Source organism: Haemaphysalis longicornis, unplaced genomic scaffold (genome assembly GCF_048455015.1).
Source record: "Haemaphysalis longicornis isolate Haplotype H1 unplaced genomic scaffold, Haemaphysalis longicornis Haplotype H1 scaffold_12, whole genome shotgun sequence".
NCBI lineage: Eukaryota > Metazoa > Arthropoda > Arachnida > Ixodida > Ixodidae > Haemaphysalis > Haemaphysalis longicornis.
In genome coordinates this window covers 85,285,135-85,307,451 of record NW_027526225.1, presented here as the reverse complement: position 1 = coordinate 85,307,451, position 22,317 = coordinate 85,285,135, and the positions used below count along the sequence as shown (strand labels likewise).

At 51.4% G+C, this 22,317-nt stretch overlaps 1 protein-coding gene across 4 annotated transcripts in view; it reads left to right on the top strand.

Moving 5' to 3' along the window:
* LOC144162912 (latrophilin Cirl-like) overlaps nucleotides 1–22,317 on the top strand; it is a 254,934-nt gene that overhangs the window by 115,945 nt on the left and 116,672 nt on the right. The window lies entirely within an intron of this gene.

The following is a 22,317-nucleotide window of genomic DNA, read 5'->3' as shown; positions in this document are numbered from 1 at the left end:
TGAATCGTCGCGCTCGCATAGCGCCTCCTCTCCCCCCTCGCCTACTCTCCTAAAGCCCCTTTACTACTCTCCAGCTCGCAACACCCTCTCTCGGCGCGCCAGCCAGGCCACTACACTATATAAAAAAAAAAAACAGCATCCGGCGCCAGGTTTCGATCTGCGGACTTTGCGGCCGCAGCGCGACGCTCTACCGACTAAGACACGGACGCGACGCTGATATCAGTGTTAGTAACGCGCCTTATATCTTTAACGCATTCAAACTACGTCGTCAGCGGCGTGCGTTGGCGACTCAGCGGCGTTATAGCGGCTTGATAACTGCGTGGTGTACACGTGATACTACAAACCCGCTAGTTCTGTATTCTCTCACGTGACTGCGCCTCCTCTCCCTTCACTCCGGTCGGCGCTTCGCAGCTGCGGTGCGCTGCGGTGCGGTGCGCTCCTCCTCTCGAACATACACGTTAATTCACCAAGATTTCCGCAGAGGGACAAACGAGGCGTGTTAAGCCGAACGTGATCACGAGGGGGTGGTAATGTAACTAACGGGCAAAATGCCACCAAACTTCAACAAACTCCCCCTCATAGCATCACCCCGTGCTTCGCACTTCCTCATACTCCCCTTCGGGGAAATGCGGGGGAATTTTTCTCCTATCACAGCATACTTTCCTCCCGCACTCCACGTCCCTTTCAACCTTGTATTTTCAACGCTTTATACACTGCGTGTGCAGAAAGGATCGTTACATTTCCTTTTTCTCCAACTGTTGCATCGGGCTGTATTTGTAGTGCGTATACAGTAATTCCTCTTTATAACGAAGTCGGTTCATTCGAAATCTCTCTTTTTGCGAACTCTTTCGTGGTCTCCACTGAAGTGCATTGAGAGCAAACCATTTCCGCTTATAACGAAGCACTGGTTATTACGAAACCGGTTCTCTGTCCCGAGTACTTCGCTATAAGGACAGCTTACGGTACTTTTGCGGGGGAAAATCTGACATTCTCCTGGAACGCAGCCGTACAAAGGAAAGCTATATGCGCCTTTCGCGGATATTTCGCAGTTGAAGAAAAATTTGTCCTGGGGCGGAATTCTGAGTTTTGTCCATTCCATGTCCGTTTCGAAGTGTCCGTTTCGAGCGAGCCCTGATTTGCTGAAAGCAGACGCCTGGATGCGACGCGGCAACGCGTTTATTGGTCAGAGGCCTCGCAAGAGTAACTATACGTCACGACTAAAACGGACGCTAAACGGACATACCATTCGAAACGGACACAACTCAGATTCTCCCCCCAGGTCCAACATCTCTTATCTCCTTTCGAGTCCAGCGGCGATCCCGCACCCAGCTCTGCGCTGCACGCTACTGGCGAAGTGGAAGGAAGTTCTGTCCACGAGCGATCCAACGGGAGAGTGCACGGTCGGCGGGCGTATTGCGCGAAAGGATAGCGCACCCTTTTATAAGGCCGCATGTTTATTCGCGCACACCTTCCTCCGGCGGTGGTGGTGGTGGTGGTGGAATGAAGACTCCTCCCGCTGCTGCGGAGTTGCTGCTCCGGCGAGACTCGATATAACACACTGACCGCGAGCGCGTGGCGTATATACGCTCTCCTCCCTCACGTCGGGGCTGTGCGCCTGACTAATGGTCGGGCCTCGGCGGAGCGTTGCTCCGTACAAGTCTCGCTGGTGGTTTATATATATATCATCGAGAGAGAAGCCAGCGCGCTGGAGGTCTTAAGCGCGGGGCTCTTCTCTTTGATGAACGGTGCGTTGAAAGAGAAGAGGTCGAAGAAGGAAAAGTTCTCGGCCCCTCGTTTGCGTGTCTCCATCTCTCTCTCTCTCTCTCTCTCTCTCTCTCTCTCTCTCTCTCTCTCTCTCTCTCTCTCTCTATATATATATATATATATATATATATATATATATATATATATATATATATATATATATATATATATATATATATATTGTGTGTGAGTGTGTGTGGTGTGCCTACAGACATGCAGACAGTGCTCGATCACTTTGATCTGCTGTATACATATATAGCCCTTTCCGCTCTAGCTTTGATCTCATACCAGGGGCTGTAGGGATGCGCTTCTCGCTCCTAGCCAACCTCTACATATTTTGTTATTACGGGCTACCGTCATTTTGGTTTCGGATGGGAAAGGGTGCAACTCAGTTTAGTGTGCTCAGTGTTGCGTGCACTACGCGAGCGAATACGCGCAGGTGAAGAAGAACCACCTGCACTCGCAGCTACCCCAAGAGAAAGTTGTTTAACAGCGGTATGGCGATATGAGAAGACAATAAGCTATGCGCGTACCTCTTCGCAGGCGTCATGATAATGGGTAGCGACAGATCGATCCAACACTTTATCACACACTGGCCTTGTACGTCATCACCTGGCCGTGCCCCTGTCCTCTTGATATTGCAGTCAGCTGCCGGGAGGTTACGATCTATGTCCCTTTGTTTTTCGAAGTTACACCGCCGTGCTCTTTCTGGAGACGTCTTCATAAACCGAAGGTGGCCAGGTGTTGTCACCCGTTGAGACGTCTTATCTTCAAGCACAGCTTAAAAGAAGCCGAACTAGGCGTCGTCGTCCGGTAGACTCCCTTCTCTGCCCTTTCTTTCTTGAGGTGCCCGCCATCACGTGGTCTCTAGCCGTGTACCCCGCCGAAAGCTGGTGCTGCTGCTCTCGCTCCATCGCGCGTCTCCCGTGAATAGGGCGCCGCGATTGAAGGGTGGTGTCCGTTTAATAATGGAACTGTCGGAGCGTGGTGTAATATAGTGCGGTCCCCCTTTAATGGGCGCCCCATTGTCCGCCGTGGCGGCTGCCGCCAGCCGCTCGCAGCGCCGCGATGCGGCAACAAAAGCACGCGCTTCCGCACCTTCGCCTCCCTCTCTCTCCCGTCGGCTGCGGCGACAGCGAAGAGGGCCGCGACGACCACGCAAAAAACAAACAAAAAAAGATAATCGCAGCATACACAAATGTATGATTGTGCGCGCGCAAGTGTACGCGCTGCCGTCATAGCAGTGCGGTTTGTTTACTATTTCCTGCCCCGTGGTTCATCCCATAGGGTCCGGGGGACGGTAGGTGACAGATGCGAGCGCCCCCCTAGCCGCCATCATCGCAATAGGTGTGCGTTTGTTCGTGCCGGCCCCGTGGGGGGACCCCGGAGGGGAGCGCTCTCAAGCGCGTTCACCGTGCGTAACAAAAGCCAAAAGAAGTGGGGAGTTGGGTGGCTTAGGCTTTAGTAGTGCCGCGCATGCGCTGTGTGTGTCCACGCTCCGACGCTGACGCGCGGTGTATGCGCCTCGAGTGGTTCCTTGTGTGACCCGCCGGAGCCCCGTCGTTTCTTGGCCTTTTGTCGCTCGCTTCCAGCGTGGCAGCCCATAGAGTCCATCCCGCTAGGCAATACCCCCCCCCCCCCCCCCCCCCCCACTCCCAGATTCCCCCCTCCACTGTGAGGCCTTTGCTTTCAACGGCGCATTGTGAGCCTTTCAGCGACGCAGTTCATTCCTTTTGGGCGCTCTCTTTTCGAGAGTGAGTAGTGACGGTGGCGGATGACTATTCTCGGGGTCCGGGCCTTCTTTTCCGGGCAGCACTAACTATGGCATTGGGCTGCGTTTGTATTCCCCCCGACCCCCGAAAACAGCCCGTGGCACTCGTATGGATTCGTTCAGAATCGCGTTTTTTTTTTTATTTCGTCGCCCCTGCGTATCTGGTTCAAATAGTAGTTTTGTTCAAATCCCTGAAGCTGCTGGTGCCGGACTTGTACTCTCTACGAAGCAATGTCTTGAACCGGGCTTCTGGGTTGAGCTGTTTAGTTCACTTTTGTAACTTTTTTTTCCGAATCAAGGTAAGCCTGTCGTTTACTGCCTTCGTCGTTCCGATTTCGTCGTTTAGTTCGTTGCAACCTACGTTACCCCCCCACTCCGAGAAAATCCTGCGGTTCACCTTCACCGCAATACACTCTAGCTTCCAACTCGCGTCGCTAGCAAAGCAGATTCGGCGGATGACAGTCACGTATCAACCGTTTGACCCAAAAATGTGATCCGCACTGTTGCACTGCAGACCAGATCAGAATACCTTTTGAGTCAAATGATATGCTGGAAACCGTAATTCGCCGAAATTTCGTTTTTGGTAGCGGGATTCGCTCTATTGTTGTGTGCAACGAAGTCGAACACCAGGATTGTCTTATAATGCTCCAAGACGTGTTTTTATTAACGCATGGTGACTGTGAGAGGCTTCGAAACAGCTACCCGACATTGAAGGTGGCGACGTCGCTCGGAGCTGAGCGCACCTGGCCACCAGAAGGCGCGTTATCTCTTACCTTTGATTCACTTTCAAGGTTCGGCGTAATTGCCAGTTTCGACGAGCAGCGCCGCTTTCTTTAGAACCCGATGGGCTACTTATATTCCTCCGCGCTGGCCTTCTCGTCTCTCGCAACATCTCATTAAGCCCCCCCGTGCGCGCGACACAATTTTCGGTGAAGCAGCCCGCGGGAGGTCATTATTTCGTATTGCGAACAGTGGAACGGGGATAAATTGCGCGCGGATGTCGGATATCTTTCCGCTCCCTCCTCTCCCCCGTTTTTCCCCCGTCTTCGCATTCCTGAGCCGCTTAATATCCGGTTCGCTACTAACCTTCTTTTTCCACTTGCGACGCGGCCGGGGTCACGCTCTTCCCCCACGACTGAATGGGGAAAAATTGGGGAAACTAGGGAGAGGAGGGGGAGAGACTCATTCCTAAGCCTAACCTTTCCTTTCTTCCCTACGAGAAGCCCCGAGTGCGCGCCCCGGGGTGGTGAAGCAATTGCTAGGGTTTCATCGGGGTCTGCGCTCTACGAAAGCTGCCGATGAGCGGCATTCAACGGCACGCTCGCTGTCCATGGTTCTGGCCCCGTCTCGAGAGGGACTGGGAAAGCGTATGCCGCTCGCTGGTGGAAGGGCCTTTGTCACGTCGTTTGAAGCGCCGAAACTGCAGCCCCGCAAAAATGGAGGGTTGGGTGGGTGGTGGCGCGCGCTCAACAATGGCGCCCGCTAAAAGGAGCACTTTCCGCCGCCGCCGCCGCCATCTGCCAGACGCACTGACGTCCGCCGCTACCGAACCGCGGTCGCCGGGGTGGTGTAGCGTAGTAGCGTTTGGATGTGCGACGGAGCGTGTGCCACGGTGGAAATCGGTTCCGGTCGCGCCTCTGACCCTCCCTCTCTTTCACCTCCTCTTCTGCCATCTTATAAAGCATACCTGAATGCGCCCCTCGCTTCTCGACGTCATCACTTTTGGCATTGTGCTCCCAGTTTTCTGTTAGGTAGCTCCTCCCCTGCAGTTCGTTCCCGAATTTACGCCTTTTTTTTTTTTTTTTGTTCGTTCGCTCTATTTTTCTCAAACATAACCTTCACGCTGCAGTCAGCCCTGTATTTGTCATCCCTTTTTTTCTGCACTGTTTTGAAGTTTGTATGCATTTATGTCTCCGTTATTTTCGAACACCTCTGCGCGAGTCAACCTGGGCCTTTATACTGCACTGCTTGACCAATGCGCTGCTTCAGCGACGCACACAAATAAAGAGGGTCGCGGAGCGCTAAAAGCTCTCCCGGGACCGGTCCTGTAGGCGTTCACGTCCCCCCTAGACCACAACGGCCGTGTTTTGAGAAAGCACTTAGCGCGTCCAGCGTGAGTCCGCCGCAGTAAGCTCTTGCCCTCCCCCCCTTCTTCCGATCACAGGGATAGGGTGGGGGGGTGAAGGCCTGTATATGGAGCTTTGGGAGCTCGAGTGCCGTGTTTGTGTCGGCCTAAGGAACTCCCGGGTCCGGAATCTCTTATAGGCTGGCGCGGCTTAAGTTTTTTGTCGAGCTGGCCGATTGATAGCCCCCCTGAGTGAAGGGGGCCGCCTTTGTTGGGCGGCGGCTTTTCCGGGATCCGCTCTTCATTTCCTTTTCTTCTGACCCTGCTGAATCGGGGATTTTGGGGCCCGAGATTGGCGTTGCATACGCGTATGAGAGAGCCTCGATGAGTGCTCCGCTATTGTGGCTGTCTCGCGTTGCACACGTCTCTTGGGAGGCCCATTAGAATGGACGCGAGGAACCTTATTCTCACGCGTGGCTCGATCGAGACCTCTTTACGTCAGTTTTTTTTTTGTCTTTTTCTTTGCTTAGATGTTTCTGCACTGCTCACTCTGACGTTTTTGTTTTTTACCCGAATTGTGTTTGTAGAGTTTCTTTTTATGGTGGCGAATGCCAGCTGTAAATGCCACATATACCGCGGGAACAAGCTGTTGAACGCATCTCAAATCGCTGTTGCGAATAAGACTTCGTTTGGTGACTGCCACAGGTAAAAAGGCGTTCGCCTTGAAACGTGTCATCGTCGGTCTCAGCCTTCTTTCCTGAATGCTTACCCTTCTTGCTCTATTCCTCGGTGCCTCTTTCGTCACTCGTGTATACTTCGTTTCTTATCTCTTCAAATGCGGGCATTAATCTAGCGTACGCGCTTTGAGCAAAGGTAGGATATTCGCAACTTTGTTACTGTAAAAATCCCGGGCCGTCTCCACTAACGTGAAACCTGGGGAGGGTCGAGGCATGCAGTGTATAAGTGTATAGTTGGCGCCTTGGCGTTTTCGCCAACGGAGATGAAACCGTTGGGGGGTAGAGGTATACAGCTTTGCTGTAAAAGTCTTGTCTTTGAAGCCAGAAGCTCTCCAGCGCGAGGTGTAAACGAATGTCCCGGTGTTTTAGTACCGTTACTACATGAGACGACAGTTACGACGACGACATGAGACGCCAACAGCCCGAGCCCCTAAGGGGCTTCGCCCATTGTAGGAGACGGGACTAAAAGCCGAGGACGTCTCTTCATTCGATGGAGAGATAGTCAGAAAGTTTGGAGGCAAAGAGTGGACTAAGGGACCGCAAGACAGGAACGGGAGCCTCCCTCTTGCAGCGGGCACTGACATGATGATGATGATGATGACGACGATGATGATGGTTATTGTTTGGTCCTTGCGCCCGCAAGCGGAATACCGAGCCTCCACTCCGCGACAATTCGAAATTCACGGAGTTGAGGACAAGGCTGGAGTATTTGTTTCCGTATTTCTTTCTGTTCTTAGTTCCCAGGGCCTGCGTTTCTGTCGGCCGGTTGGTTTCTGGACATGTCTGTCGGCTCGTAGGTCTGTCGGTCTGCTTGCCTTTAGGTCGTTACGGATGAGGGCGACAGACCAGTATACTCTTGTTCCACGGCAGTTTTAGATCCGATAAACTGTGCGCAAGAAAGGCCGCAGGAGGAAGACAATTCCAAGGGGATTAGAAGTTACGAAACGCTTACGAAACGCTCGCGGGGTTTGGGTCTTAATGAAGAATAGTCGTAACACGGGACTCTAACTTGGTAGGGACGTAGCCCTGCGTTTTATGTCGTCTTTGAATCCGTATTGTTTCCGCTTCGAATCTCCGAGGCAAACCCCCTTCTGTTGGTCTAGTAATTTCGCGATGTTTTTATTTCACTCTCTAACCAAGCAAGTACGTGATACCCACATTTCGAGCTCGCCGAAACAGCGCCGCCGACTATTGTAAGCAGCTCAATTGGCCTTTATATTTCCGTATTGTATGTTACATAGATCTTACAGTACTCCGCATCGGGACAAATGCGCATTCTGACCGGTTCGCTAAGTTAAAAAATGAAACAGAGAAGGTCCCCGCATCTCGTACACAGAGCTAGGCTAGCGTCCCAGACGGATCGAATCGCGTTTCGTGGCTATTTTCTTTCTTGCGGTCGTTTTGGAGTTCCCTAGTGTCTTTCTCCATACAACATCCTTTACGAAGTTTGTGGCTTCCTCTGTTGTCCCAAGACTGCGGTGACGTCGTTATTTTTCTTCTCTGAAAGGAAGGTTGGGGGGGGGGGGGGGGGGGGGGGGGGTGCGAAGCCGGGAAACGGCGGGTCACCACTGTTCTGGCGTCTTGTGCCCCCAAACAGCGAACATTTTCCTCGCTTTTGCCCCCTTCCTGCGTCTCCGCAAAAGGCGGAAAACATGTAGACATCGCCCACGTCCAACTACTTCCTCCTCTCGTTTCTTCGTCGGTCTCTCTTTACTTCTTTTACGCCGCCGGCTTTGTTCGAGCGGCCAAGTGCAGCGGGTTCGCCCGGGGTTTGTTTCAGCCGGGGCTTCGTTAGCGGGCGGATCGTTCGATGTCCCTACAGAATCGCCGCCGGCGACGGACAGTCCGTAGGGGCCGCGTCTCCTCCCGTCCACCACGTACGCGCACGACGTTCGTCCACGAGAAAGGTGGCGGAGGGCCCGGGGATTACGTGTCGCCCGTGTTGTTCCGAACGCTGTCTGGCCTGGGTGTTCGTGCGCGCGTGTGTCTGTGCGCGCGAGCGCCGCGAAAGCCTCGACGCGCTCACAGATTGTTTCGACGTCTTCCCCCCCGGTCGGTCGCCGGCGCCCGCCTACGCGGCGGCTGACGGGATCAGTCCGTGCGCGCCCCGGACGTTCGCTCCTCCTCCTCCTCCTCCTCCTCCTCTTCCACCGGGCGATGTTTACAGGGGCGCCATTGTTTGTTGTGTACATTGGCTGCGCACGTGGACGCCTCGGTGTCCCCTTCACTCCGTATCCCTTGATCTGTTCGTCCACGTCGACCGTTTTTTTCCCTCTGCGGATGGTGTCTTGGACGTTGGGTGCTCCTTGTCACGTCGCGTTGTCTTTTTTTTTTTTTTCCCCGTCGCGACGTCCAATAGAGTGAGTCGCCTCGGTTGCTATCGGCCTTTACGGACCCCTGGACACAACCGGGGTCTTCTTCTTCGTCTTATTACTCGCTAACGTTTTTACGCTTTCAGTTGCGGCCTCTGTGCAGCTGGAAGTTTCTTCGATACCGTCGCACAGACGCCCGGCAACGCGGCGGTGCGGCGCGGCTGTTTGCGGAACTTTTCGCTCCGCTGACTGCTAACCTCTCGTGGTTTTTGCGGGCTAATGGCGAGGCGATCAATAGTTCCGGTTTGGAGAAAACTTTCGCTTTGTGAGGTCGTTTGATATGTTGCAAAGAGTTTTTCCGGCTCTGGCCTGGAGCTTTCTTTTTTCTATTTTGGTTAAAATAACTGTTTGTTTGGAGAATACTAGTACAGTGAAACCTCGTTAAACCGTACCTGACGGGGACGTGAAGAAATTACGTACTAACCGCGGCACTACGATTTATGCAAATGCATTAGGTTAACGGGTAAACGAGTCGGGGATCCGGTTTAACTACGTCGAAAAAGAAACTACGGCCTGTGAGGGTACGGTTTAACGAGGTTCCACTGGATTGTAAAACTATCGCTAACCGTAATTCTACATACAGTGATTCCTCATTTTACTGGTAGCATTGGAACAGGAAACTGACTTTGCTTTAACCAACACTTCGTTAAAAGGGGAGGTGATTTGCTTACAATATACTGCATTTACTTCTTTAGCGTTTACTTCTTTACTTAGCTAAGCGCGGACTAGACACTATAAACGTATCAGTGAACTCTCATTAGATTCACGAAGAGAGCCGTAAGAACAGCTAACGTTAACCAAAGTTTCGTTTTCTGAGATATCTCTTCCCTGAGCGCGCATTATGAACCAAAACCGGGCCGCTTCGAGGTAGCTGCTCCGTTCGAGCGCCAACTCCATCTAAAACGACTTCCGTTTGACAATATACAGCCGTGCATTATATTTTCCCCCCGCGTGCAGCGTATATAATCCACTCTGCGGTGTAGTGTAAAAAGAAAAGGCAGTAAATATTCAGGCTACGCGAATTGCCCTCCAAGCATCCCCGACACCGCAATTCCTGCGCACGCGAAATCCGACGGATGCGTGTGAGTTAACGACGCAATTATACCGCAGTCCGCTGTTCCCTAACGAACGTCGTGCGCTTTCCTCCTGCAGGGCAGGCGGGGATGAAAAATACGCCTAGCATTCGGCGCTGGAATTGAAACTGTCGGCGGCGCAAGCAAGCAAGACGCTGAAACCTTGGAAAGATACAAAACAAAGTCTGGGAAAGGGAATGGCGACGCCAAGTGTACGCGCTGTGAGGGGCCGCGCTAGGATCGGCGAATGACAGCACATGAAAGCGGATCTGCAGCACTGCTCGGATCGAGAGAGGGGTTTTTAAACTGTCGTCAGGAAACCGTTTTTTTTTTTTCTCTCTCTCTCCCTGTCTCTCTCTTTCATCAGGGGCGGAGACGATTAATGGGCGGCCTGGGCAGCCCCTGAGGTTTTCGAAGCGGTTATACTCTATTGGCGAGTTTTTCTTTTTTCTTTTTTTTTTATAAATTCACACTGTGGCTTGGACAAGACTCCGATTTGTCGATTTGTTTTCTTGACCTTCGAAACCTCCCTTTTTCTTTTAGCGGCGAAGCCCCTAAGGAGCTCGGGCTGTCAGCGTCTCATGTCGCCGTCGTAATCGTCGTCTCATGTAGTCACGGTACTAAAACACCGGGGCACTCGCTTATGCCTCGCGCTAGAACGTAACGTGTTCTAAAAAACACCGGGGCATTCGTTGACGCCTCGCGCTAGAACGCTTCGTAACGTGTACTAAATAACACCGGTACACTTGTTTACGCCTCGCGCTGGAACGCTTCGCACCGCGTACTAAAAAAAAGAACAGGACGCTCGTTTACGCCTCGCGGTAGAACGCTTTGTGCTTCAAAGACAGGAGACTTTTACAGTAGATCTGTATACCTCTACCCCCCAATGGTTTCATCTCCGTTGGCGAAAATACCAAGGCGCCAAGAATGCACTTACACATCGCATGCTTCGCCCCTCCCTAGGTTTAACATTTCAGACAGGCAGACAGACAGACAGACAGACAGACAGACAAACCGACCGACCCGCCCACCCACCCACCGGCCGACCGACCGACGGACCGACCGACCGACCGAAATTTTCGTGGTTAAGCAGCCGCTGCTAGAGCCCAATAACTCTTGGCCGACGGCTAGGATCACCAGCTTCTCCCAATCAAATTTTTTCTCTCTCTCTCTCTCTCTCTCTCTCTCTCTCTCTCTCTCTCTCTCTCTCTCTCTCTCTCGCTCTCGCTCTCGCTCTCGCTCTCGCTCTCGCTCTCGCTCTCTCTCGCTCTCTCGCTCTCTCTCTCTCTCGCAGGTAGGCCAAAAAAGGCTACCGTCGTTGAAATTGGGGCAGAGAAGATTCGGATAGCGCAGGGCAGGAGCGGTTGGATGCCTGTTAGACATATCCAGCGTCATGCTGTATTAATGATTAGACTGGTGGTGACGGTGGTGGTATTACTTATGATCTGCGTAGCAGAAAGAAAGAAAGGGCTTTTACCTCCCTCCCTCATTATAATCGCATTTGCACGACTTATTATTTTACTGCACGAAAATACGTCATATGCTTCCAATGAGACGAATGGGAGGGGTATAAATTGCGTTAGTGCATTTCCATGCAGTGGGACATATCCGAACAAACCACGTCCCCACGTTTCGGAGATAAAGAAAAAAGACATCCCCCTCGCGAGGGGCACGATCAAATGCACAGCATTTCCGAGGGGGTGCGCCGGCAAGTCGTATCTCTTGATCGCGGGACCCGTGTCGCCATCTTTTGGAAGCGCGGGACAACTTGTGGCGCTTTCGAAACAAACGAGAAAGGAGTGAAGGATATAAGGCGCGTTCGGTGCATCGAAATCTGTGTCGGTTTCGTGGCTCGGTCGGTTGTGCGCCGGGCACCTTGCGTTCCGCCCGCGGCGTCATGGGTTCGAAACCGGGCGCCGGAAACTGTTATTTCTTCCTGGCTGCGGACTACGACAAGGCGCGCCTGCGGACTACGACAGGGCGCGCATGCGGACTACAAGACGCGCATGCGGACTACGACAGCGCACGCCAACGCCGCGTGACATTGTGAGTTACTAAAATGCTATGCATTTAAAACAACACTTCTTGTTTTTTTTTCTTTCCTTTTTAGTGTGGTGCAGGGAGCTGCGTTTATTTATATTACATTTTATTCGGCGATTTTTCCTACGTGCGTACTCGAACGTTCACGCAAAAAAAAAAAAAAAAACACTGGTGATTCAACCTTCATATGTCCCCATGGGCGCACGGTCCAAGTTATTTACATGCGGTGAAATTCATGGCAGAGCCTCGAGTGGCAATACCCGCCGAATAGAGCTGCTCTCTTTATGTATATACGTAGCGTCAGCGCGCTTGTCGTAGGGTGATACATGTATGCATTAATATGTTCCGCGCAGTTTATCACGCAACGTTTTTACCGCGGGGATCCGCATTCTTTTTTTTTTCCCTTTCGTATTTCCCGCTCATCCGCGCTTCTCGCTTTCTTTTAAAAATTTAGTTGGCCGTGGAGCTGAAATTTCGCATATTTATGTTTCTGTGTTTCCCGCTAAATTTATAACTTCTGGCCGAGTGGAACTCACGCCAAGGCGAAAGAGCTAGCGAATCTGGCAGTGAGCACTTAAAAAAAAAAAGGTACCCACGCTAGGAACGTCAGGCGCACACAAAATGATCCAGTATGGCGTCATGACAGATGACAGTGTGTCGTATTCAGGAAACCAGACTGGGCTTTTGTGTCTTCTTGTTTCACTTTCGCGGACCAATTTCCTTTTTCCCCATTATCCCGTGTTCCCCCGACCTCTTTCTGTTCTGTTTTTTTTTTTTCTCGTTTCCTTTTGGTCTCGTTTTTCACTGTCCCTTCGCGCTCACTTGGTTGTCCAAACTTCCATTCCCGTCCAGCGCCTGTTTCCCCCCCGTTTTCCCGCACTCTATTTACCTTTTCTTTGCCTTTATCTCCCCTTGTCCCAACACCGCTTCTTTTTTGAAAATTTTTAGAACCTATTTTAGGCCTGGAGCGTGACTTCTTTATCCTTTCTCTTTTTTGTAGCGTAAGCTGCACTGGCCGAGGTTGAGCAGTTTCGCATGTGCCGTGAACGGCCGTTCTGCGCAAGCGCGAGGGACATTGGCTTGGCTTGGCTTGGCTTGGCTTGGATTGGATTGGATTAAAGTGGATTGTTTTGGATTGTGTTGCGTCATAGCCGCGGCAGACGCACTGGCGCCGGCGCGTGCCCAGGTGTGCGCCTCAGTTGCGCAGTAGCCAAGTCTGACCCTGCACCGGAGCCGCTTGATAGCCGTTTCGCGTGGCTCGTGAAGAACCGTGCTGAGCATGCGCGAGGAGCAGTGACTGGACAGGACTGGACTGGACTGGACTGCTGAACCTTAGCTCACGCTACGTATATTTTGGCATAGCAGAGCTAAGCCACTACTAATTTTTTTTTTTTTGATTGGTTGCGTTGGTTTGCTCTCTAGGCACGCGCGTCGTCCATTGGTCTTGGCACATGTGCACGACGTGCATTGTCACTTCTTTTGATTATGAATAATTTCCGCAGTGTTCAAAACCAGAGGCGGAGGGGAGGGGGGATTGGCTGCTCTGCCGGCCCTTTGTCTTCAGGTGGCGGCCAGAAGCCAGTGTAACTATAGTCGGACGACTCCGCGTTGGAACTGAACAGAAACACCTCCCACTGCTCCAATGTTTTGATGGACCCGCCGCGGTGGCACAGTGGCTAAGGCGTTGCGCTGCTGAGCATGAGGTCGCGGGTTTGATTCCCGGCCGCGGCGGCCGCTTTTCTGAGGGAGGCGAAAAGCAAAAACGCCCGTGTGTACGAGATTTCGGCGCACGTTAAAGATCCCCAGGTGGTCAAAATTAATCCGGAGCCCTCCACTACGGCGCGCCTCATCGCCTGCGTTGCGTCGGCGCGTTAAACCCCACAATCAATCAATCAATGTTTTGATGGACAGGGCGAGTGAATTCCCGCAGTGTTAAAACGTGGTGGCTGCAATACATAAATAAAAATGCTTAAGGTATACAATTGCTCATATTCGCAGGATGCGGGCTGGAGTTTACACCCGAGGCATTCGGTCGTCCAGAGCGATAAGCCGCCACCTCCTAGCGTTAAACATTCCATTGAGAAGTGGTTTTGGGTTGGAATGTTTGGATTGGATGGGATGGGACTTTCCTTTGGCTTACGCGTAAACTCGTAGCCGCTCTCCTGTCAAGGTACGTGCTGTCACCGGGGTTCATTCGTTGACGACAACAGCCAGTTCTTGTGGTGGAATGATGCTACGAAAGCTTATTTCTTCTTGTAATATCCATCATATCCCATACTCCGGAAATGTGGCTTTCCCTTATCACTTGTAAGCTTGCAGTGAAGTGTCTTTTACAGGCCGTTTTCGTATCGTACGTCAAATGACGCAACACCGTTGTCGCCTTCTGCGTAGTTCGCTCTACAAGAAAAAAAAAATAATCAGGGGAATAGCTCAGAAGCACAGAAAGAAAACAATGTCTTGACTCGGAGCGCAGAATAGCCAAGCGTTGCACATGCTTGGCTACTCCTCTGCCTTCCAGAGCAAGCTGCAGAAGCCGGGAGGATGAAGGGAAGCGGAAGCCGTTGAAAATGAAAAGGCTACCTTAATCTAGTGACCGCGCACGCGCCTTGGAGGCGCGTGAGGGAGGGCGCAGAGGGATGTCGGGAAGAAGGGGAAGGAGGAGGCTCTGCAGAGATGGATGCGTTCCACGGCGTCCCCTCACCCGGCGCCTTAATCGGCGCTCGTGAACGATGGTGTGGCCGAACGGTCCATCGTCTCCGCACTCAATATTTTACTCGGAGCCTATTTCGCCGCCGCTTCTCTCGTCCACCTTTTCCCGGTCGACTTTTTTTCTTTTCTTCTTTTTCTCTACTATACTTCTTCGCTGGCAAGTTGGCAACATCAGTTTCTTTTCTTGTCATTCCACGTGCCAAGTCTCCCTCTCTCTCTCCCTCCCTCTCTCTCTCCCCCTCTCTCTCTCCTCTCATCCTTCCTTTCCTCACTTCGCATAGTTCCCGCTCATTCCCGGTCGCTCCGCCGTTATTGTATCTTCCTCGCTTTTTCCTCTGTTTGAATTTGGCGCGCGCGGTGGCTGACATTCCTCGCCTCATGGCCGAGTTTATGCTTTCGGCCTCCGTGGCTGCCGGTCCTTTTAAAAAGAAGCTTAGTGGGGGTTCGGGAGAGGGAGCGGAGATACAACGCGCGCGCGCGGGGTTCTTCCACCGCCGCGTGGTGTGGTGGCCCGGGCCGGTCGAAGCCGCCACCGCCACCCGACGATCATTTTTCGTGCCACGCTTCTTCTTCATCTTCTTCGCCTTCCTCTTTCCGACCGGCCGTTTTTCTCGCGTCTTCGACTTGTATCTGAGGCGAGCGTCCGCGCGCGTTTTCCGCGGCTGGCCGCTCCGTGTAGTTGTGGCTGAGCCTTTGTTGCTGCTGTTGAATACATATGTATATATTACTCGGTTGCTCTAGTTGGCCGCAGTAAGGCGCGAGGCAGCGTCAGAGGCCGGTGATTTCCGAAGGGAGGTTGGTCTCGAAGGGTTGGAATATTGAAACATTGCGCTACAATTAAGGTTTCACGTTTATTTGGTTTTACTTCAGTTGGCTTTATCCGCACTCTTTGCTTCCGTCAAAAGCGGAGCAGTGGCTGCCTGCAAGTAGTGCTCCCGAATACATGTAAGCTTGCGTAATCAAGCTCGTTAGTTTCAATTTTTTAGGCTTGTAAGCTTCACTTCTACCGGTGGAAGGAACAAGCTCGGTGACCTAATTTATGCAGTTTGGCTAAGCCTTCTTAACGTGTTAGTTATCTTGTCTGCGCCTTGTTGGACCTCGCGTTACGACTCAGGTTATGAAAAGAAAAAAAAAAGAGAAGTAAGATGACAAAACAACCTTACGATTATTACCTTTTTAGGTTCGCAACCGTTTAGCCTGCACATATAAAATGAGCAAAACCCTCGTTGTTCAACGAAGTCGTTGGATTCGAAATATAGTTTTATGCGAAGTGTTTCATAACCCCCCACGCAGCGAATTAGTATCCTCCCCACTTGTAACGAAGTATCGCTTATAACGAATCCAGCTTCCTTTTCCGAGGACTTCGTACTTTACCTGGTATTGGTGAAGCCCCGACGTTTTCCACGTGAGTCTTAACAGACTGGTGACGCAGGTACTGGCACGGTACCACTTGCAGTGAACACTCGCTATAACGAATTTTTTTACTCGAATTATCGTTTTAATCGAAGTCTTCCGCATTTACCGCTTTTAACGAAGTACTGCATGTAACGAAGTCAGTTTTCCGCGTTATAATCAAAGATTACTGCACCCGACTGGCGTCTCTGTTCTGCCATGGGCGTACCGATTCCGCTCCCACGCATGCGCAGTTGGCACTGACCGTGTACCCATTTTACGGCCCGCTAAAGGTGTCCCGATCCTCGGCCATGGCGTGCTGAACGCAACTTCAGCATCGAGCCGGCGCGAATATAGCGGCCGGCGCCGGTTCATACATGTCGAGCAAGCTGCTCGCCGATGGCTTCTCCGCCCTCGCCTGATGGGCTAAGTCGTGCATCATTTTCGGCCCCGTGGTCGGCGTCGCCACCCATCATTCGCCGCTGTCCTTTGCCGCTGACGCTGCTGCTGCTTGTTGGCTTGTTTGCTTGTTTGTTTCGACGGCGTGATTCTTGTTTGCCGACGACCAGCTCGCTTGTTCGCCCTTCCCGAAGCAGCGAGCCCCCTTATCGCCTGGAAGTTCGCGGTGGCGCAAGTGCGCCTTCGCTCTGGAACCACTTCTCGTAGACACGGCCGCGTCTTTTTGTCTTTTATCTTTCCTACCTTTTTCTTTTTTGCGACAGTTCCTTGGTTGTTTTTGACGCGAACGAAGAACAAGCAAGAGGGAAGTAGTACAGGGCTGTCCCTGATTTTGGGGTTTGTTCCTTTTTTTTTTTCTCCTCTTCGAGACAAAAAGGCCGATGACAGAGTTTGCGTTGACAGAATGGGACGCGTATTTCTCGCTTTCAGGTTTACATTTGAGAGACTAGGAAGACGTGAAGTTTAGTCAAATACGAACGAGGATATTGAGCGGCGGTCAATAAGAAGTGTAGAAAACTGCTGGACCTTTCTCACCTCGGAGGTGTCGTCGGGGAACGCGCGGTGACGTAAGTCTGCCGCTTCCAGAAGCCACTTGTCACCCCGCAAGGCTGCGATCTCTCCACTTCGCTTTTCCTCGTTTTTGTGTGTTCCGTGTTTTTTTTTTTTTTCGTGTTTTTTTCTCTCTACATTTTCGGGGTTGGGCTGACTGAAATGCCCCGCTTTTTGACTAACGGCAGCGTCATCCGACCTGGTTCGTGTTGACACGCCTGCTTTTGGGCGACACCGGATGTTGGTTGCAGCGGGATGCTCCCTCTCATGCTGCTTCGACGTGGGCCTCTATCTTTTAAATATGACCGTTCGTTCGCCCGCCCTCGTTTCCCGGCTTGACAAAAAAAAATCGTCTGTGATTGGGTTTGTACGGTGTTCTTCGCTGTTTCTCTTCGGACACAACTCTGGGAACCATGGACCAGGTGCAATCCAACCGGTCGGCTTGAACCGACGGGTGTTGGGAGATGTGTCGTGCCTTTTGACTTACAGAACTTTCAGTTGGGCGAGTTGGTACTTGAAGTGCTCAAACTTTTATTACGGCTTGCTAACTTAAACTTCAGTACTCTAATAAAACTCCTGACTGGAACTTTTTGACTCGCGGGTGTAGTGAGGTGATCGCTTGTTTGTCGAATGCCTAGAAGTTGCTTTTATGAAGGGGGTTTACAGTTGAAACTTACCGATTCGTCTCTCAAATTCATTCATTCATTACCAATCCGTCTCATTTTTTAAAAAAAGAAAGTCGTTTAAGAAAAAATTGGCATTTGAAAAGCGCAAGAGATAGCTGGGCCACTTGGGGCAGCCAATAGACTCGGATTAGCTTTATTGGACTTTATTTTATGTGCAGGGGTGAGGGGAATCCTGCAGCGCTAAGTTACGCCACGCATTTGTTGCAAAAAAGAAATATGATTCGATAGTCTTCGTTAAAACAAATTACTCTTTAGAACGAATTCGTTAAAACTAAAAACAGCAGAAACGGTTCTGCAAAAAGCAAATCCACCGCCAACGCTGTACATCCACATTGAGGTCAAAAACAACGGTGCGAGGGCCGATCCTGTGTTTACTTCTTTGTGCATGGGCCCAGCGGAAGCGGAAAAACGGGCCCGACACTATCAAATACTCTGTCCGCTTTCCCGTGCGGGCACCTCCCCGAATGCATATACACTACGACCTCGTCTCGAATGCTTCCTCAAACACTCCTCTCCTTGAGCGTCCGCCACGGCCTTGCGCACACGTATTATGCGCAGACATGTGCGCTCTCGAGCGCTCCCCGAGCGCACACTATATGTCGCGTATTTGCTTCGAGTGCGAGATCCGTTTCGAAGCTCTCTTTTGCCGAGTTTCTCCTTGTTTGTCGTCGTGTGAACGTGCGGACTCGTGCGTGGTTGACAGTCGCCGCGACGTACGCGCTAGCGCCCGAAGTTTTTTTTTTTTTCTTTTTGTGTGTGCTCTTCGAATGGAAAGCAAACCATGCGGGCGTAGGAGAGTAGACGTTGTGTGCATTGTGGGTTTTGAGAGCGACAAGTGCTTTGTTTCTGTGGGAAGATGTACTCACGAGAGCGTACCTTGTGTCTGTGCACACCGGGAAATGCAAGTTTTTAGGACGACGCGATGCCAACGACCTCGTGAATTTTTGAAGTGTTCTACCCCAACCCCCCCCACTCCCAATGCTCTCGCGCCTTCTTCGTCGTGATAAAATTACTACTACTACCACGACCACCACTACCACCACTTACTACTACCACCACCACCACTACTAGTAGTACTACTACTACCACCACCACCACCACCACCACTACTACCACTACTACTACTACTACTACTACCACCACCACTACTGCCACTTACTACTACTACTACCACCACCACCACTACTACTAGTACTACTACTACTATTACTACTACCACTACTACCGCCACCACCACCACCACTACTAAAACAGCAATTCCTTGGCTACCTGATGGCAAAGATCTTGGTACACGTATGCTGGTGATGCCTTGCTTTCGAATATAAATCGAGTGCTGAGTCGTCAGACGGTCGAAAGTCGCGTCCTGGAAACTTTTGTTTCCGGGTGCACGTGTCACTACCTACACAATGAAAGTATACGGGCTCAAGAGTGAGATCGCATTCATGTGTGAGCCCATCGGCGTCCTCACGACACTCTTGAATGTTCACTGCAGTACGAACAGTCTTCCCACCGCTCTTCTTCCGCGTAGTTCGAGTAGTTCATTGTTTGAGCCCAATTCTTGTTACGCCACCCCTTCCACCGATTTTTGTGTCGTGTCTTCACCTACCTCTTTCTCACCACGTTGTTTTGTAGCCGTTCTGTTTCTCGGTGTCGTAAGACCGACAACAGGATCATGTTGTCGGCTTGTTATCGGTCTTCTGCCTCACATGGCCGACTTTACCGCATTTGTTTCCTAATTCGAGCTAGGGTGTCCAACGTGTGTGTGAGAGAAAGAGAAATAGAGAGAATAAACGTTTATTCATTGAACACGAAATGTTATTGGCTTGAAGATTCAGGGAGGCGTGCTCTGTGAGTCCGATTTCTACTTCATGATGCTCTTTCCTTTTCTCTAACTGCTCCTCGTATCATCCCCCTTTCCGTGCCACTTTGAGGTGACTTATGCTTTGTTTGAAGGTGCCCAGAACCCGCGTTTCTGCCTTCTCCGCGCTAGTCAGCGCTGGAAGTAGTAACGCAGAACTCACGTCTTCATAATCATCAACATAGGAGTCGACATCATATTTATGTCCGACTTCTATTCTGCACTGCCCGATCACGTACTCGTCACGTACTCACAATAGAATCATGTACTCGCCATCCGACTCGCGTCCCCGGTCTGGACACTGAAGGCACTCCCGATCATACTCAGCCGTGAGTTTGAGCCCAAAAAATGGTACTCATTAGTTCGTCAGGGAAGGGATGCGCCGACATATTCTTCCTTCACCGTTTTGTGTGTTCTCACTTCATCGCTTTTTCTCAGCATTGTCGTTTGTCGGGCGTTCGGATCCCAGAACGTCGCCGCTTTCCTCTGTTTCCCAAAAAAGAAGAGGGACCTTCGGCGCTTCCCCGCGTCTTGTCAGGCATAGATGATTTACAGCCCGCTTCTCGGTACGTGGTTGCTTAGACGGCGACGATTCCGGACGACGTTCTCGCGGTCTTCTAGCCGAGCAGGATATACATAACGTTTCCTTTACCTCCTCTTTGTTTTCCTCGCGGAGCCAGGGTGGCGTTCTGCGCCCGCTGCTGTTCATTCTGCTCGCAACGTGTTCGCTGTCCTATACGGCGTACTTCTGTAATTCACACTGTATTACTGTTCTTCGTTTCATTCGACGCCGTAAATCTCGGGGAGTGCGCCGCGCGAACGCTGCTCTCGGTGATGCGAGCGAATGTTATGAATCGACGCTCTCTGGGAATGAAAGCTGTAAACGCGTCCGCTCGCAGGCGAGTCCGCGCTCGTCACATTGAGCGCGTTATCTCTTTTGAGTGAGTGCGTACATTTGCCAGGGAACCGAGATCGTGCCCGAGGCGCGGGTGGAAGCATATTTTGTTTGAGTCCAAATCGCTTTTCTAACTCACCTGACAGTGAAGCGGAACCAAAAATTTTTGCACTCTTCAAAGAACGGCTTGGTTAACGGGTTTTTAGTGTCCATTAAATTCTCCTCTCTTCTCGGATTCGGTTATTTTCAAAGCACCTGCTCCGATTTTTCTTTTTTGTTTGTTTGTTTGCGCTGGGACACCTGTAGTGGCTGCAGATCAGATGGTCGTACGTAACGCCTTTCGACATCTTGAAGGATTCCAGTCCGCTAGTGATAGCTACCAAGGCGTTGGACTGGGCTATAGTTGGTACATGTTTCATTAAATGAAAAACCAGCGGTGAATACAGAAGCCAGCGTGTCCCGCCGTTTTCTTCTAACTGTGTCCTGTGTTCACCGCGGGTTTTTCATCCAATTAGTGATAGCTACACGAAGCGAAGTGCGAGTACCGACAACCACACACTTTCCCCGTGTGTGCTCACCATTCACAATTCTTGACTGATTGATCGTCTAAAGCCTTTTGTATCGCGCATTGATGCCGGGGGGAGAATTCTAGCAAGGGTACGAACGTGAAAGATACAGTCTTGGCGAGGTTTTATTTATTTTTCTTTTCCTGAAGTCTCTCGCTTGAAAACAATGAAAAAGCAGCCGAAACTTGCGCTCGCTTAATGCCTGCTTTGGAAAGCTGAACGTCGGAAACATTTGACTTGGAAATGCGCACGAGACGGCCACTTTTTTTATACCCCCCCCCCCCTCCTTTATATAGGTCGGGTGGCTTAGCGTCTTTAGGCTCATCTTTTTTTTTTTTTTTTTTTTTTTCCTTCTGCGTTCAACACCGTCGTGTCCCGCTGCTTTGCCCAGGTGCCGGTTGTTGGAGCTGCGGCGCTTGGTTTTCGAAATTCGCGAAAGCTGTGCGTGCGTGCGTGTAACAGGTCTCTCCTGGAGACCTCAACACCTGCGCGTCGCCGCTCAGTGCTACACCTTTTCCACGTTTCGCTTTCTCCGCTCTTACGACGCAATATTAAAACGAAAAAAGAACAACGACCACCTGACGTTCCGCTACGACCCACAGCCTTGTTCTCGCCTTTTTTTTTTTTTTTTTTGAGTTGTCGGTCGGATGTCATTCAGCGTGACGCCTTATAGACAGCAGGAAGGCCCTGGCGTTGCTCCAGTTAATTTTGTTTTGTCCTGTTACTGCTAAACTACTCTAGTTTCATCATGTTAGAAATTGGTTTAGACAAGTACGGTTAAGTACGGAATTCGTGACGCCTGTTTGACGTGAGTGACGTCTCGGATGCTTCCTCACCTAGGGGGTGTTGCACATCTCGGACCGCCTCGCGCGCCGTTTTCATAAAACACAAGGCGTCGGTCGTCGTGGCGGTCGGTGAGCGGCGTCTCTTCGGAACAGCGCGCGCAGAACCTCCTCCCCCTCTTTCCCTTGTTTTTCGGGGGAGGACCTCCCGCTGTTCCGCGCAATCACCGCGACGGTCGGAAGAGGATATATATATTTTGATGATTTCCAATATGTATATATATATTTTTGGCTTGCGATGCTCCGAGGAATCCAGGATACTCTTCCGTTGCGGGGGGGTTGAGCGTTGCTGCGGCTGCTGGGATGCTTCCTCCGCAGGAACTATTTTCTCTTATTCTTCTCTTTTTTTCTACGGCGAGACGGAAGAGAAAATGAGGGGATAACGGAAACGAAAAAAAGTGGAACGCAGTCGACAAGAAATAGAAAAGCGTGCGAAGGAAACAGAAAACGGGGATGCGGCGTGAGGGGAAGGAAAAGATAAATCACGAATCGGTTCCAACCCCTGTCCGCCGGTCGCGGTCCACCGCTGGGCTCCGGCG